Here is an 18,050-nt window from a genome sequence, read left to right on the forward strand (position 1 = left end):
AATCATGATGACAAGTTTCATGGTTGTCATTATGCTTTATAGAATACATGTCATCACAATAATCATCATAGATAGCAACTTTGTTCTCATAATCAATTGGAACCTCTTCCGAAATAGTGGATTCATCACTAAATAAAGTCATGACCTCTCCAAATCCACTTTCATAAATATTATAAGATTCAACACCCTCCAAAGTAGTGGGATCATTACTTCCTAAAGTTGACACTCTTCCAAATCCATTTTCATCAATATAATCATCATAAATAGGAGGCATGCTATCATCATAATAAATTTGCTCATCAAAACTTGGGGAACAAAACATATCATCTTCATCAAACATAGCATCCCCAAGCTTGTGGCTTTGCATAATTAGCATCATGGGTATTCAAAGAATTCATACTAACAACATTGCAATCATGCTCATCATTCACATATTTTATGCCAAGCATTCTATGTAATTCTTCCTCTAGTACTTGAGCACAATTTTCCTTCCCATCATTTTCACGAAAGACATTAAAAAGATGAAGCATATGAGGCAACCTTAATTCCATTTTTTGTAGTTTTCTTTTATAAACTAAAATAGTGATAAAACAAGAAACTAAAAGATTTGATTGCAAGATCTAAAGATATACCTTCAAGCACTCACCTCCCCGGCAACGGCATCAGAAACTGCTTGACATCTACTACACAACCTTCTTCTTGTAGACGTTGTTGGGCCTCCAAGTGCAGAGGTTTGTAGGACAGTAGCAAATTTCCCTCAAGTGGATGACCTAACACTACTAGGAAAAGGGCTATAGATGGAATGGCCACTAATGGCGCACCAGACATGTGGTGCGCCATTGCTATATAGCAATGGCGCACCAGACAAACGGTGCGCCATTAGTAACAAATTTTTTTTTATTTTGCCAGACATACTAATGGCGCACCAGGACTTAGTGCGCCATTACTAGTTGTAACTAGTAATGGCACACCAGCAACATAGTGCGCCACTAAAGTATTTTTTTATTTTTTACTTTTTTGCAAAACTACTAATGGCGCACCCGGGGCAGTGCGCCATTACTAGTTTAAGCTAGTAATGGCGCACTGCTCCCCGTGCGCCATTAGTGTTTTTTTGCAAAACTACTAATGGCGCACCACCAGCAGGTGCGCCATTAGTAACCAGGGTTACTAATGGCGCATTATGTTGTGGTGTGCCATTAGTAACCTGGGAGGAGCTAGATATTTTGGACAGCCACACCTACCCACTCACTTTCCCCACTTCATTCTCTCCTCCCTCCTCCAAGCTTGTCTCGGCTGCCTCCTCCTCCTCGCCTCATTTGCACCATAAATTCATCCAAATTACGTGGTTAAAGCCCCTTTTTTGATAGGTAAGTAAGGGGGAAGCTATCTTTATGTTGTTCTCCCTCCAACAACGTGCACATGCACTTTTTATGTCCTAGCTAGATCTATGTATGTTTGTGGTGTTGCATATGTTTGTGGTGTTGCATATATGTTTGTGTTTGCAGGTACCGGTATTTGAAATGCGATAGTTGCCAATATTTTGCCGGAATGTTGATTCATTTCCGTTTCGGCGAGAATTTTGGCACTATGCATTCTTTTTGGTCCTAGTTTTAGGGAAAGTCATGCCAAATTTTTTCTTGGTTCTAAAATATCGTTTTGCTCTACCCCGCAGGTGACCATGGTCCGCACGATGACCGAAGGCATCGTGAATAGGTTTTTGAGCTCCGCGAAGGCCGAGATGCTTGAAAAGAACGAGACGGAGATAAGATGTCCGTGTCGAAGATGCAAGCTGAAGAGCCTTATTGCGGACCCGGATTCCGGGCAGGTGCGGGACCACCTGCTCTTGCGTGGTTTCATGGATGGCTATCGGTGGCAAGGTGATGAAGATGACTATGAAGTCGTCCATGGGGGTCGGGCAAGAAATGAGGATGGGCAGCAAGACAACCACCGCGGCTCGGGTGGGCGAGAAGACGAAGAATCTCCAGGACATGATCACGACGGTGATGCTGTACACAGTCATCATGTAGAAGATGCCGGACATGATGATGAGGAAGATGCGGGAGCAGACGAAGGGCATGATCATGAAGATGAAGATGCCGGCGGAGCAGACGACGATGGACCATCGATGGGCTGGGTGCAGGACCCTCATATTCAAGAGCTGCTTCTCAAGCAGACGGATAACGCAAGAGCTGCCGCCCGAGAGAAAGCCAAGCTGGATCAACTGGAGATAGACGCGGTTACTCCATTGTATGAAGGATGCAGGCCCGAGGATACCCGCTTGAAAGTAACGCTCATGGCTCTGGAGATGAAGGTAAAGCACAAAATGACCGACGCATGCTTCAACGAGAACATGTCATTCTGGCACGAACGTCTTCCCAAGGGGAACAAGTGCCCGACCAGTTTTGAGGAGGCGAAGAAAATTGTGTGTCCTCTGGATTTACCGCACGTGAAATACCATGTGTGCATGAACAATTGCATCATTTACCGGGACGAGCACGCGGAGTCTACCATATGTCCGGTGTGCGGCGTCACTCGATATAAGAAGAGGAAGAAAGCTCCTCGGAAAGTGGTGTGGTACTTTCCGATCACTCCTCGTCTGCAGCGGTATTTCGCGGACCCTAAGGTAGCAAAGCTCCTGCGTTGGCACGCGGATAGGGAGGAGAAGAAGCGAGAAGATGACGCAAATGATCCGGAGATAAATAAAAAAGACAAGATGCTGAGTCACCCTAAGGATGGGAGCCAGTGGCAAGCATTGAACTTCGAACACCCAGAATTTGGGAACGGTCCAAGGAACATCGTGCTGGGCGCGAGCACCGATGGAGTCAATCCGTTTGGCAGCCAGAGAAGCACACATAGCACCTGGCCTGTGTTTGTGTGGATGTACAACCTTCCCCCTGGTTGTGCATGAAGAGGAAGTACATTCACATGAGTATGCTAATTGAAGGGCCGAAACAACCAGGGAACGACATCAATCTGTATCTGGGGCTGCTGGAAGAGGAGCTAGACACGCTGTGGAAAACGCCAGCCAATACGTGGGACGCCACAGAGAAAGAATATTTCCCTATGAGAGCCGCACTGCTCACGACGGTGCACGACTATCTCGGTTTCGGATATCTCGCGGGGCAGGTGGTCCACGGATTTTCTGGATGTGTCAGGTGCATGGATGACACAACGTATCGCTAGCTAGATAGAGATCCCGGGTCTTCGAAAACCGTGTTCATGGGACATCGAAGGTGGCTTCGCGACGATGACCCGTGGAGGAAACGCAAGGATCTGTTCGATGGTGAAACCGAACCCCGAAGACGCCCGCGTACGAGGAGCGGCGAGGAAATAGACGAGCTGTTGAAAAATTGAAAAGATTGCCCACTGCCGGGAAACAAGCAAAAGGCGCCAAAGCCGGGAAAGAAGCAAAAGGCGCCAGAGCCACTGCTGAAGGTATGGAAAACGAGGTCTGTTTTCTGGGACTTGCCGTACTGGAAGATCCACCGTGTGCCTCACAGCCTTGATGTCATGCATATCACGAAGAACGTGTGCGAGAGTCTGCTTGGTACCCTGCTCAACATGCCAGAGAGGACCAAAGATGGGCCGAAAGCAAGGGCAGACTTGAAATCAATGGGCATCAGGGAGGAGCTTCACGCTAATGATGATGATGATGATGAGGCGAAGCAGGACACGGAAAGTCGTCGCAAAGGCAAAAAGGCCAAGAAGACCGGAAATGACTTCCCTCCCGCGTGCTTCACTCTAAGTCAGGAGGAGATCGATCAGTTTTTCACCTGCCTCGTAGGAGTAAAACTTCCTTACGGTTACGCGGGGAAGATAAGCAGATACCTAGACTCAGTGAAGCAGAAGTTCAGCGGGATGAAGTCTCACGGCTGTCACCTGCTGATGACGCAGATACTTCCAGTTGCAATCCGTGGGATCATGGACGCGCACGTCTGTGAAATGCTATTTGGCCTATGCAACTTTTTCGACGTCATCTCTCGGAAGTCGGTTGGCGTGAGGCAACTCAGAAGGCTACAGGAAGAGATCGTGGTGATACTATGCGAGCTTGAGATGTACTTCCCTCCCGCATTCTTCAACGTTATGGTGCATCTGCTGGTCCATATCGTGGAGGATATCATCCAACTCGGGCCGACGTTCCTGCACAGTATGATGCCGTTCGAAAGGATGAATGGTGTCATCAAAGGATACGTTCACAACATGTCACGTCCAGAGGGAAGCATAGCCAGGGGCTTTCTGACCGAAGAGTGCATCTCCTACTGCACGAATTATCTAGGCATCGAGAACCCCGTTGGTCTGCCCGTCAACAGGCACCTCGGCAGGCTCGCTGGATGGGGTCACCGTGAGGGTCGCCGCGAAATGCATGTCGACTTCGATGGTCGACTCGCCGACTTTGAAAGAGCAAACCTAGTCACGCTACAACACATAGACGTGGTCGATCCTTGGGTGGTAGAGCACAAAACGTTTATTGAGAAGACGTGCAATGACCGAGGCCAACAGAGGACAGACGGAGATATAATCAAAGAGCACAACTCATGTTTCACGCGTTGGTTCAATCAGAAGCTTCTGTCGTACCCTTTACATGAGGATTCTTCCGCAGAAGAACAACTCATATTCGCCTTGTCACAGGGCGCCGAGCACAACCTGATGACGTATGAGGCGTACGATATCAACGGCTACACATTCTACACCGAGGACAAGGACATGAAGAGCGATGGTTATCAGAACTCCGGGGTAACGATGGAATCCTACACCGGTAACGACAAGGATAGATACTACGGAAGGATCGAGGAGATCTGGGAGCTGAGCTACGCTGGAGAGAAGGTCCCGATGTTCCGTGTCAGATGGGCCAAGAGCGTCATAAAAGAAGACCGGTATTTCACCACCATGGTTATACGCGAAGCCAAATCCAAGACCGCAGGCGCGAACGTCACCGCGAAAAATGAGCCATGGGTACTGGCTTCCCAAGTGGACCAATGCTTCTTCATTACCGACCCATCAAAGCCCAGTCGTGTTGTCGTGAGGAGAGGCAAAAGGAAGATCATCGGAATGGATGGAGTCGCCAATGAGCAAGACTTCGACAAGTACGGCGACCCGAAGATGGAACATGACGACGACGATGAAGTATTAGCATACACCACAAGAAGAAGCAGAACCACCCTACCTAAAGGACGTCCATTCAAGAGAAGAACACCATTTACAAAAAATAAGGGCAAGAAGATTGTGAACAGATAGCTAGCTAAGATCGATTGTATTTAAATTGTAGCCTTCATTTCTTGATTGTATTTCATGGGCACCATCTCCCCCGCTCCACCGGCCGCCGCCGCCGACCCCCCGCACCCTCCCCCACTCCACCGCCGCCGACGACCCACCGCACCCTCCCCCGCTCCACCGGCCGTCGCCGACGACCCCCCGCACCCTCTCCCCCGCACCCTCCCCGGCCCGCTCCACCGTCACAAATGAATGCAACTAAATTTGCAAAAAAAAAAGCAAATTTGATTATATTTTCAAATAACAAATTTGATGATATTTTTTAAAAAATCATTACTATTTTTATTAAAAAATATTACTGTTATGATTTAAACAAGTTTGAACATATTTAAACACAAATAAATATCAAACAGCATTTTAAATGCATAAAAACAAAAATTGGGGAGCCTGGGAATTGAACCCAGGACCTCCTAGTGTGTGTGCTGCGTGCTGACCAGTCGGGCTAGTGGGCATGGTCTGATGGAGATAGGGTTAGGTGGAATATAACCTGACCAGTCGGGCTAGTAAGTAAAACAAAATTCTAATGGCGCCCCAGGGGGAGGTGCGCCATTAGAATCGACGTACTTATGGCGCACCAGGGGGAGGTGCGCCATTAGAATCGACGTACTTGTTCCCCTCGCACTGTCGCCTCCCTCCCTCCCTCGCCCACCAGATCCCCCACTCCTCGACCCCAACCGTACGCCGCCGCCCCCTTGCTCCGCCCCCTCCGTCCGCCGCGCCTGCACGTCGTCCGCCGCAGTTCGACGACTAGAAGGAGGTTCACTTTTGTTTCCCCAATTCCTCTCTAGCCATTTCTTCCCTGCCCACGCTGGGGATTAGTGTTTGATGCTTTGGTGCCTTCCCCGAGGAGCAGCAGCGCGTCCACCTGCGCCGCTCCGACCCACTGCGCAGCGCGTCCACCTGCGCCGCCCCGACCCACTGCGCAGCGCGTCCACCTCGCCGAGGAGCAGCAACGCGTCCACCTGGGCCAAGGTGCGGCTCCCCACTTGGGCCATCGAGGTCAGGTACGCCGCCGAGTCCGGGAAGCGCCGCCAACTCCCAGACTAGTCCAAGGCACCCGCCCCCGCCTCCGTCTGCCCATAGCCCAACACAGTCCCCTCGCCCCCTCCTGCCAAGGTGCGGCTCCCCCCTCTTCTTGCCTCCCGCTTTCCCCTTCTTGTACTCCAAAATGCTTCTTTGGAGTATATTAGCTGTCAAATTTAGTCTATCTTGAAGCTTGGGAGCTTCTTTAGCAAGTTCACTGTAAAATTGAGTACAAGATCACTGAAAATTTTCTGGAGTGTATGTTCTGCTGTAAAATTGAGTACAAGATCACTGTAAAATTGAGTACAAGTTCACTGTAAAATTGAGTACAAGATCACTAAAATTGAGTGCATGTTTACTGAATTTTCTGAAGTGTATGTTCACTGAAAATGTGCTAGGATTTCATGGCCATCCTAGCTAGCTGCTAGGTGGAGTACGTGTTAGGTTCTTGCTGTCCGTGGCAAAAGCTGGGGCGATCGAGTAGGAGTAGCTAGCAATATTGATGGTGTGTGGTGTAGAGAACCATGCAGATGTCATGGGCAGGCACTCATAGTCTAAATTTCATTGATGTCAAATTTTATTTATGTGTTAAGTTTGAAATCAACTTGACTGAACATCAACTTGTTTTGGTTCAGTGTAGAATCACTTAAGTAGATGGAGTAGTTATTTTTTATACTCTCACTGAAGACTGTGTTGCTAAATCGACATCAAGTTTAGGAACAAGTGTGTTCCTAAATAATCTTCAGTTTCCACTATATTTACTGTCAAGTCTGAAATTTTGATCTTTACTGTCAAGTCTGATTTGCCTCTGAACATTGGTTACAATAAATTAGTGGTTAACTAGACATAAGGATTAGATCTTAGCTAGTGCTCTTTTCAGACGGCTTGTTCTCAAAATTTGGTACTCCATTAGAGTAACTTAATTCTCAATATTAACCGTTTCAGTTTCTAACAAGTTTCTTCCATGTGTTCTGAATTAAGTACAGTCAATGATCAAGTGATCTCTTCTCCAAGTTGCCTGAAATTGAATCAGTCATTTAGTTAACTTGGATTTTTTTTCTAAAATATGTACATTTAGTCAAGTTTCTTCCATGTGTTCTGAATTAAGTACACTATGGGATCATTTTATTTTACTGTACATTTGCTTGCAACTGGTTTTAGAAGTATTGCTTGTTTTCCAATTTATGCTGTTTTTTGATATTTTATGCCAATTAAGTGTATTACTTGTGATGATGCTGCTGCTGTTGTACTACTTGTGATGCTGCTGCTGTACTACTTGTGATACTGCTGCTACTTGTGATTTTGTCAAGTGATGCTGCTGCTACTTGTGATCTTCTGAAATGACCCCTTTCTCCTGAAATGTTGATTAATTTCCGTTTCGGTTGAGAATGGGGCACTCCTAGGTCAAGAAAATTAGCAAAGGTCATGCCCAATTTTCTTGACCTAGAAGGTGCCCGATTCTCAACCGAAACAAAAATTAATCAGCATGTATCTTGACATCAACCAATAGTAGTGATCTAGTGCTTTAGTGGTTGGATTAGTTTAGTATTTTTTCACACACTCAGACACCCTTGCTTGCCATGTGTGTGAGAGAGATAGTGAGAGGAGACAAGAAGAAGGGGGTTAGGAAGATGTTGCCTGCTCATCAAAGCTAACCATCTCCCCCTTTTCACCCCTTTTCCTTTCTCTTTTGTGGGTTGCAAGGAAGCTACTGGTTCCATCCCACAACACCTAGCAACAACACACTAACAGGTTCCATCCCAAAACACCTAGGCAATATCACAAACATCTCTCAATTGTTCCTTCACAATAACCATCTTTTTGGCGACATTCCTCGAGAATTAGGTTATTTGGTCAACTTAGAGATCTTGTTCCTTGACAATAACCAACTTTTTGATCAAACTTTTTTCCTATTTAGAGCGAAACATGGCCCACAACAATGAGGCCGGCGGTTCGGGCGGCAAGCAATTCTGGGAGCTGTCCCAGGAGATGGAGGAAGAACCTCACCGCTATGAGGACGCCGCGGAAGACACCGATCCTGACTACACAACCCCTAGTGGCGTCGGGGATGACACCACTAATGGTGCCGCCGAGGATGCCACCACTGATGATGGCGGCGGACGCACAGATGGCAGCCAACCGAAGAGGCAACGGAAGGACCGGCGCCCGAACGTGCTCGGCACCGTCAAGGAGGAATTTACTGAAGTGAACTCCGACGGGCATCCAACGGCGCCCAAACATGTAGTCAAGGGGTACTCGGTTCAGCTCGGGTGCATTTTCCGGAGCACCGTCTCGATCAACACCGAGAACCTAAGGCATAAGGACCGAGGGAATTTGCGCTGCCTCCTCTTCACGAAGCTGCACGAACGATACAAGTTCCCCAATGAGTTTGCAAACACACGCCTCTCAGGGAATAAAGTGAACAGTGCCGCCCTCACGAGGATGAGCATGGCCCTGTCTACATGGAGAAGCACGGTGAAGGCAATGATTGAAAAAGGTGATAGTTATGAGAAGATCAAGGCGAAATATCCTTTGATGAGCGAAGATGACTACAAGGAGTTCAAGATCAAGTGCGAGAGCAGCGCAACCTCCGAATCAAGTCAGTGGGGGAAAGAAATGCGGCAGTTGAACTTAGGGGTCCACCAACTCGGTCCCGGCGGTTATAGAGTGGCGGAGCCTATATGGGACAAGGAGGACGCGGAGCGTGCCGAGCAAGGCCTACCGCCCCGCTTCGAGAAATTCCGTGACAAGCAGACCAGGAACTTTGTCAGGGCCCGGTACAAGGAGGACCCGGTAACAAAGGAGCTTACCACGGATCCGAAGACCAAGGCGCTTGAGAAAGTTCTGGTAAGGAATACACCCCCGCGTAATTAGCTACATATATGGTTGCATTCTAGTTAATGAAGCCAAATTTCTAAATGGTTCACATTCCTTCCGCAGGAGGCTGAAAGCAGTAGCGCGGGGTCATCTCAGAGCTCCCCTTTTGACACCCCTTTAAATAGGGCGTTGAACGTAATGAAAAACAAGGATAAGCTCAGTAAGCCGTCGTCAGCTGGTCGTGTGGCCGGCAAAGGCTTGTCCACAAAATGGTCGTCATACTATACCGCTGGTGGGCGAAAGGAGAAAAAGACCAGCTCGGAAAGCCAGTCGCGCGAGGTTCAAGAACTCAAGGCACAAGTGGCGCGGATTCCGGAGATTGTCCAAGAGCAAGTGCAACAACAACTGGGAACGACGCTCACCGCCATTGTGCCTACCTTGATTCAGGGGCTGACGACGTGGATTGCGGGCGGCCAACAGGGGCCTCCCCCGGTTCCCAGCTTCACGGCCAGCAACTCGCACAACGCGCAGGCGGCGCCATTGGTGTCTCCGGCAGAGGCGGTATTCGTGTCTCCGGCGCCGGCACAGGCATTGGAGCTTAATGCACCTGGGTGTACGCCGGCCGGCACCTCGCCAGCAAGCGGCCCCTCCGTCAGTTGCACGCGCACGCCCGCCGTTGGCGGTGCCTCGACATTAGCCGAGCTCGACGGCATCACGGTAACTAAGCCTCTCGGCCGATGACTTCATCTCCTTGCCTTTGACTGGGCATCCCTGACGCCCTACATGTTTTCGCAGGGCGCCACCGATGTTCCTTGCACTCTCCTACACTTCGTGGGCGGCGAGTTGGTCGATGTCGCCAAGGGCAGAATCGTTCAACCGGGCAACCGCGTGTTCCACGGTAATCCGATGCCACCCACCTTCTATAGGGTTGAACTGGTTCGGGTACTGCCAGGCTGCGACGAGTTGTTACCTCCGATTCGACCCGCTGGGGCCGACGAAGATGATGTGATGACCCTCAACGCCTGTGTAAGTTGGCCCCTGCTTTGGCCGAAGAGCCAGATTCGTTTGGGGGTGGGGGACACCACCCCACAAACAAGACCGCCAGTCGTGCCAGCGCCAAGCCATGGCAAGAACGCCGCAATGCTACCAGACCTGCCGGACATCCCTATGGCACAGGATCCGAACATGCATATGGCACAGGATCCGGACGACGACGACAACGACGACGGTACATTTACCAACGTCGATAAGTACTTTGCCGAACATGGGTACGGTGACGAGTTCTGCGGGCCTCCTTCTCAAGAACCCAACCCTCAAAAAGACGACCGCGATCTAGCTGGTACGGCGGAGAAACCCAATTGCAACAGGCGTCGTCTGGCGTTCAGTTCTCAGGAGACGCCTCCAGCTGCCGCCTTCACCGAGCCTCAGATAGCTGAGGTGCCAAATATTATCAGCCCCAACACGCTCAAGAAGGCGGTCTGTGAGCATAACTCGATCCCATTACAGCAGATCAAGAAGAAGGGACGGAAACGAAAGACTAACAAGGGCGCCAGTGCGAGCCAACCGGCACCGAGTACGATCCGTGCTCAGGACGAACCACCTTCACCTAAGGATATCTCGAGGAGGGTGCATGTGGCAGGTAGGCCGATGCTACCGACAAATATGCTCAATGCTGCAACCGGTGCTATGCGGAGTCTGCATGACAGTGTTCTTTCTTTGGAGAAGCGGCGTCTCAGAGAGAATGATGTGGCATACCCGGTTTTCGTGGCCAAGGTGCCAGAGGGCAAGGGCTTTGTGGATAGCGCCGTTGGGGGTACGATCGTCCTGCGATTTGATGACATCTTTGCTATGCTTAACCTTCATCCGCTGCACTACACCTTCGTTCGGCTGTTTTCGCTGAGTATGGAGATGCGGATCATTAGAGACAAGACCCCGGACATTGTGATAGTCGACCCCTTCTACATGCGTGCCAAGATCTTGGGCAGCGCTGGGGACCGGCAAGTCGCGAGTTCACACCTCGAAGGCGTCATTCTGGCAAACCCAGATAAGGATAACTTCCTCGTGCCTTACTTTCCCGAGTAAGTCATCTCCTAACCGCCCCGTAACATATGATTTCTTAGATTTCGATCGTTCTTTTTTTTCTAACATTCCGTGTTCTGTGCAGTGACACACATTGCACACTCATCCTCTTAAGCCCGAAATATTCCATGGCCACGTATTTCGACCCGGACCGTGACTCCAAGATAGACTACACAAATATCAAGAAAGTTCTTGATGATGCTCTCCCCGGCTACGCCGCATCTGGAGGCACCTTTAAGAGGCCAGTTCGTAGGTACGGCAGGCACGTGTTCACCCACAATACGACGTTCCCCTGCGTCAAGCAGCCGCCTGGCGGTCAGAAGGATGCCTACTACGCCCTCCATCACATGCGGGCGATCGTGCGGGACCATAATCACCTTCTGCTACCAAATAATCTCAAAGATTGGGCCGCAAGCTTGGGGGCAATCCAGGACGTGGACATCCGACAAGAATTCTTTCGCATCCAGTCGGAGTTTGCAGAAATCATCCATCAAGATGTCCTTCGTACCTCGGGGCAGTTCTACCTCAAATTTCAACCGTCCAACAGCGAGATAGACACAACGCTACAAATGCAGGCTGACAACGCCCGCGACTTCATGACCATCACGACAGACGGCGGCTTCGTCCACGCTCCGGTCCCATGAGTCGAGTCGAAAGTTGTGATGCTATGTGTAGTTCTGAAACATTCATTAGCTCATGTTGTAATTAAACTGTAGTGAACTTGTATGTCTCTTTGGTTTGGACAGTCGTTCAACTTAGATGTAATCGATGCTATTTGTTAGTAGGACCATGAATCGTGCTATGGATGTCTTGCTTTTCTCTTCCGATCCTTTTGTTGCATACTTATATATTGCTTATGTATTGTCTGTTGTTGTTTGGCTAGTGCATGGAGATGCCGTCGTATGTCGTGTACAAGGGTAAGGTTTCCGGAGTCTACGACGACTGGGAGGAGTGTCGGAGACAGGTTCACCGTTTCAGCGGTAACAGTTACAAAGGGTACACCACTAGGGCGGAGGCGGAATCTAGATACGCGCGCTATCTAGCGGGAGAGAGGAGGGAGCGTTGGAGGAACCGGATGAAGACCAGTTTCATCGCGATGATGCTCATCGTGATGACCGCATCTCTCTTCTATGTGATGGTAGTTTAGATGATCGATATCGACTTGTAATGTGAAGACAAACTCGCTACTCGCGGTCTCGAGACTTGTAATGTTCTATCTTCGTTCGGTCTTTTGAATTCGGAGACTAATATGATGAATTGTATTCGGAGACTAATCTTCTATTGTATTCGATGAATCTGCTGTTGCTGTGTCCTGCTGCTTATTTTCTGTCCAATAATATATTTTGTAATCTGTGCAAAAATCAGAAAAGAAAAAAATAATAATCCCTAATATACATACTAATGGCGCATCACGCCAACGTGCGCCATTAGTATGCCAAAGGATACTAATGGCGCATCCCAGAGCAGTGCGCCATTAGTATGCCAGAGGGTACTAATGGCGCATCTCCCAGCAGTGCGCCATTAGTATGCCGAAGGATACTAATGGCGCATCACACTGCAGTGCGCCATTAGTATGGCAAAGCACATGGGTATATATGGCCCCCTGGGAGGCATACTAATGGCGCACCGTGGCCTATACTAATGGCGCACTGCCCGGTGCGCCATTAGAGTACCAGATACTAATGGCGCACCAGCGGTGCGCCATTAGTAAAAATTACTAGTGGCGTGATGCTAGTGGCGCACCAGTAGTGCGCCATTAGTAGGCAAAACTGGTGCGCCACTAGTAAGCCTTTTTCTAGTAGTGTAAAGTTTATCAATCCGTGGGAGGCGTAGGATGAAGATAGTCTCTCTCAAACAACCCTGCAACCAAATAACAAAGAGTCTCTTGTGTCCCAAACACACCCAATACAATGGTAAATTGTATAGGTGCACTACTTCGGCGAAGAGATGGTGATACAAGTGCAATATGGATGGTAGATATAGGTTTTTGTAATCTGAAAATATAAAAACAGCAAGGTAGCAAGTGATAAAAGTGAGCGTAAACGGTATTGCAATGCTAGAAAACAAGGCCGAGGGTTCATATTTTCACTAGTGTAAGTTCTCTCAACAATAATAACATAATTGGATCATATAACTATCCCTCAATATGCAACAAAGAGTCACTCCAAAGTCATTAATAGCGGAGAACAAACGAAGAGATTATGGTAGGGTACGAAACCACCTCAAAGTTATCCTTTCTAATCGATCTATTCAAGAGTCCGTAGTAAAATAAAATGAAGCTATTCTTTCCGTTCGATCTATCCTAGAGTTCGTACTAGAATAACACCTTAAGACACAAATCAACCAAAACCCTAATGTCACCTAGATACTCCAATGTCACCTCGAGTATCCATGGGTATGATTATACGATATGCATCACACAATCTCAGATTCATCTATTGAACCAACACAAAGAACTTCAAAGAATGCCCCAAAGTTTCTATCGAAGAGTCAAGACGAAAACGTGTGCCAACCCATATGCAAAATCTCACGAGGTCACGGAACCCGCAAGTTGATCACCAAAACATACATCAAGTAGATCACGTGATATCCCATTGTCACCACAGATAAGCACATGCAAGACATACATCAAGTGTTCTCAAATTATTAAAGACTAGAGGGGGAGAAACATCATAAGATCCAACTATAATAGCAAAGCTCGCGATACATCAAGATCGTACCACCACTACACCATGACACTGCATTCCCTACTGACGTGTGTTGGTAAAAGTCAGTTTTGCCGACCCACTATTGGTCGGAAAAATTTCTATCAAACAGTTGGATGGTAATACTAACTTGTAAGAACCAAATGTCGGTCGGGAATGCTGAAACATATAGCATCAAACTGTTGGTCGGTAAAAATTGCAGTACAATCGAACTGTTGGTCGGCAAATAATGCCGACCGACCGTGGGTCGCCAACTGGGCAACCCAAAATATCCGCGCGCGCGCGCCTGCCTGGGAAATTTAGCGCGCGAAGCAATCCGAAATTCTCGCCCTCTCACCCCACAGGCCACAGCCCACTTAATCTCTCCCCTGTCTCTCTGCCCTCTCTCCCTCCCTTATCTCTTTCTCTCCATTTACTCAAAAAAACCTCTCTTTCTCTCCAGATCTGAGCGGCGGCGGCTCCCATCCTCTTCCTCCACCCGTCTCCCTCAGATCGAGCTCTGCCCCGATGTGGAGGAAGGTGTCGCCGCCCCGATGTGGAGGAAGGCATCGCCGCCTCACTGCCCCGTCGATTTGCAAGCATGAATCAAGTGAGCTCCACCCCGAAGTGGAGGAAATGGTACGCGGCCGTCGATCTGTGCGCGTCTAGCCATGGAGATGGAGGGCTCTCCCCTCTTGCGCGTCTCCTCCGCACGGAGTGCTAGCAGGCCACACGGCGTACATCAGCCATCTGTTTCATCCGTCCCATGCGCCAGCCGCCGGTGGCTACCACTCTGTTCTGTTCATCCCCCGCCTGCCACACGCGATGGCCCACACTGCCATGTTGTTTTGCTGCAGCCAGACCACCGTCCCTGCCCTCGCGCTCCGAGCATATGATCTTTCTTGCTGGTACGCGTTCCTCCCGGCGGTGGCGCTCTGCCCACTGCGTCGCCTTTCTCCCAGCGGCTGCGCCGTTCGACCCCTACCTCTAACATGTGAGTCCTTCCCATTTGCTTCGGATTTTGATGTGCAACTGCAGGCTTGTTTACCTTAATTCCCTCATATCCCTATTCGTTAGTTTGCAGTAGAACTGCTCATCTTTCCTAGACCCTTGTTAAATTAATTTCTCTTACTAGATCCTAGTTTGATTATTGGAAACAATCATTCTTTACCTATCCTTTTTGCATCCGCAGATTGATCTGGCAACACAGAGAGGAAGCTGCAAAGACGCGTGATGAGTAAAAAGTCGGTACACCTTTAAACTTTGTAATATTTGGGAGAGGATGACTAATCGAATATTGCCAACATATATGTTTGTTGTCCTTGACCTGGATGCCGATGACACTCTTTTTCATTCAGTTTGTAGTTGGTTTGCATTGTTTCTGCAAAATAATCATCTCTGAATGTCTAAAAAAATAGTTGGTCATGAGTCATGTGGGTTACAGTGCATCATATGTACTCTGCCCCTACACAATATACATCTCATTACTTATTTCCATGGTATCATAAGTCGAGAAATAATTTGTTTTGTTGTTTTCTGTTGTGAAGTGCATGATACGGACATTTCACTCCATTTGTGCTATTTTGTACTCTAATTGACATCTCAATATGTCATTCTAGTATTTTGTTGCTTCTGTTGGAACCCATATTATCAATTTTACACCATGCAAAAGTCATGACTAACAGGTTACATGCTGGTTTCTGACTGTTTAGGTTTCGACTTTGGACATCTGAACAGATTATATACTGGAGATTGCTTGTATTATAATAGAAGGTAAACTTACCAAACGAACAGAGGAAGTTTTAAAACAGAGTATTGTCTTCTATGCTATGCACAATGTCAAAATGGTATGCTAGTTTTCTGAATCTTAGTCCAGTAACAATAAATAGTTCTTGAGCGTCAGTTTTGTATGTCAGTGGTCAAATGATAGTCAATTCTTTGTTTCACTCATGCTCAAAATTGTCAAAATAATGCTACTTCTACCCATAGCACAGACATTAAGGATTATAAAGTTCATATAAGACATTAACGCTATCAATTTTTAGGCATATTATCTATTTGTTATGGCTTCTCGCTAGACTTCAATCTTTAGAAGATGGAGGGGAACTTGGCTGGTAGTTTAGTGCTTGCACTTCACATTCATTTGTTAGTACTCCATTTTCTATGCATCAAGATTCAAGCAAGTAGGATTCCCAGTGTATTTGCAGTTTTTACATCGTGTATTGCATGTGAATTGTGGTCACTACTGTCAATCCATGGAAATTTAAATGTATAGTGATGGATGAAACGAATTGAACCTATATCCTACCATGCATATGGCATAACCGCATAAGCAAGTTAGTTCTAAAAGGTCATCGTTAATTCACCCACGTCCGTCCCGCAATTGCCACAACTCGTCTTGCATAAGTGTTCCTATAAGTTGGTACAAAGATTTGACCATGGATGAACTTCGTACGGATAACACAGTAGTTTGTGCACAACCATATTGCATTTTCTTGCATAATCTGAAAACATCAAAATTAACTAGAGAAGTGAATATAGCTTCTCTAACACATGTTCCTCTGTCAGTTTGGATCATAACAAGTCGAACTATCAGAAGCACATAGTCTTCCAGCCCCAATAGCCCAATACCCATGGGACAGCCCACATCGTTTTGGCACCTTACCCGTGGTATCCACGACGACAATTTTTGCGGGCTTGGATATGGGCACCATGGGCATCCACTTGCAGCCTTAGTTGCTAGTGCTTAGTGCAGTGAGATCAGAGGATGGTTATCAATTTAATCTAATTTGTGGCACTAAATTACAGATGCTTTTTCCAATGCTTTTATGAATATAATAGTCAGGTGCAGCCTAAGTTCAGATGCTTTTTGACTAGTATTTTGCAGGTCCTCATGTGCTTAGTACTGCATTTAGAAATGATTGCGAATAGATTCTTCTCCTTGAAATTCATTTCTAACATAGGGAAAGTATGTATAACCTCCTAATGTATGTGGGTTTTTCACAATGCTTTTCCCAGGCCATGCTGCATTCATCATTGAAACTCCTAGTTGTGTATTAGATAGTAATAATTTTGCCAAATTTATTGCCGTCTAGTGCAGCAAAGTGCGGTCTTTTCCACTCCAGAGAAGAAAAAGAAAGAAAACTAGTGCAGTCTTTTCTACAAAAATGACTTACGTGTGTCCGTCGGTTGATGTGTTGCTCCCAATAATTGGGCGTCTGGACATGCCCTGGTTTTGCCATTGATGCTTTATACAATTATTATTTTTGCCATTATCTCTATGAATGCATGAATTCACCGGTGACTTCTTTTAATCCTTTGTAGGAATGACATACAAGAGGACCAGGGAGGAACCATGAAGATGGCAGTTTGCGTCAGCTAGACATTTTGTGTAATGGAGCAATAACAAAGCGTCCTCTATGTATCATTTTGTAAACCTATATGGTGTCTTGTCAACTGGGTATTTTGTGTAATGTAGCAAACAATGAATCGATGGACATGCATCTATCATTTTGTAAACATACCAGTTGTCTCGGTGATAAAAGCATAAATGTTTCCTCCTTTCAGTTAGTGAATATTCTCCTTTGGTCCTGGTTTAGTATTTTCGGAGTACATGCAAGTTACTGTAACTTGATTGATAGTGTTGTAATGAGATATGCAACTTGATTGATATGGTTTGGCAAGGCACAAGCCAAATAATGGGTGGCTATTAAATATATCTTGCTCGTCTAAATAAAATGCTATCGAACTGTTGGTCGGCAAAAGAAAACAACGTCCTATTGTTGGTCGGGAAAGGTTTGTGGCAAGGCCGACAAAAAGTCGGTCGGCAAAGAAAGCACCATCAAACAGTCGGTCGGGAAAGTCTACTATCGGACAGTCGGTTGGGAAAGGTTCATTCCAGGGCCAACAGAAAAGTCAGTCGGTAATGCTTTTGATAGCCGTCAAACAGTCGGACGGGAAAGATATGTCGGTCGGGAAAAGGCTTTCCCGTCTGGACTTTCCCCAACAGACTGGGTCGGTCGGCAATAGTATTTCCCGACCGACTGTCTGTCAATGGACGTTGTTTTCCCGACCAACTTGTCTATTGGAGATGTAGTGTTGTGGTGTAGTGCACCTCAAGAACACGAGAGAGAGAGAGAGATCAAACACATAGCTACTGGTACATATCCTCAGCCC

At 47.3% G+C, this 18,050-nt stretch overlaps 1 long non-coding RNA gene across 1 annotated transcript; it reads left to right on the top strand.

Moving 5' to 3' along the window:
- Positions 1–14,281: 14,281 nt before the first annotated feature.
- LOC109761706 (uncharacterized) lies at positions 14,282–17,440 on the top strand. The gene is made up of 4 exons (XR_006670599.2): positions 14,282–14,868; positions 15,067–15,118; positions 15,587–15,647; positions 17,199–17,440. It is a non-coding gene; the product is annotated as an uncharacterized lncRNA (long non-coding RNA).
- The last annotated feature ends 610 nt before the right edge of the window (positions 17,441–18,050 follow it).

This window comes from Aegilops tauschii, chromosome 2, assembly GCF_002575655.3.
Source record: "Aegilops tauschii subsp. strangulata cultivar AL8/78 chromosome 2, Aet v6.0, whole genome shotgun sequence".
NCBI classification, from domain to species: domain Eukaryota; kingdom Viridiplantae; phylum Streptophyta; class Magnoliopsida; order Poales; family Poaceae; genus Aegilops; species Aegilops tauschii.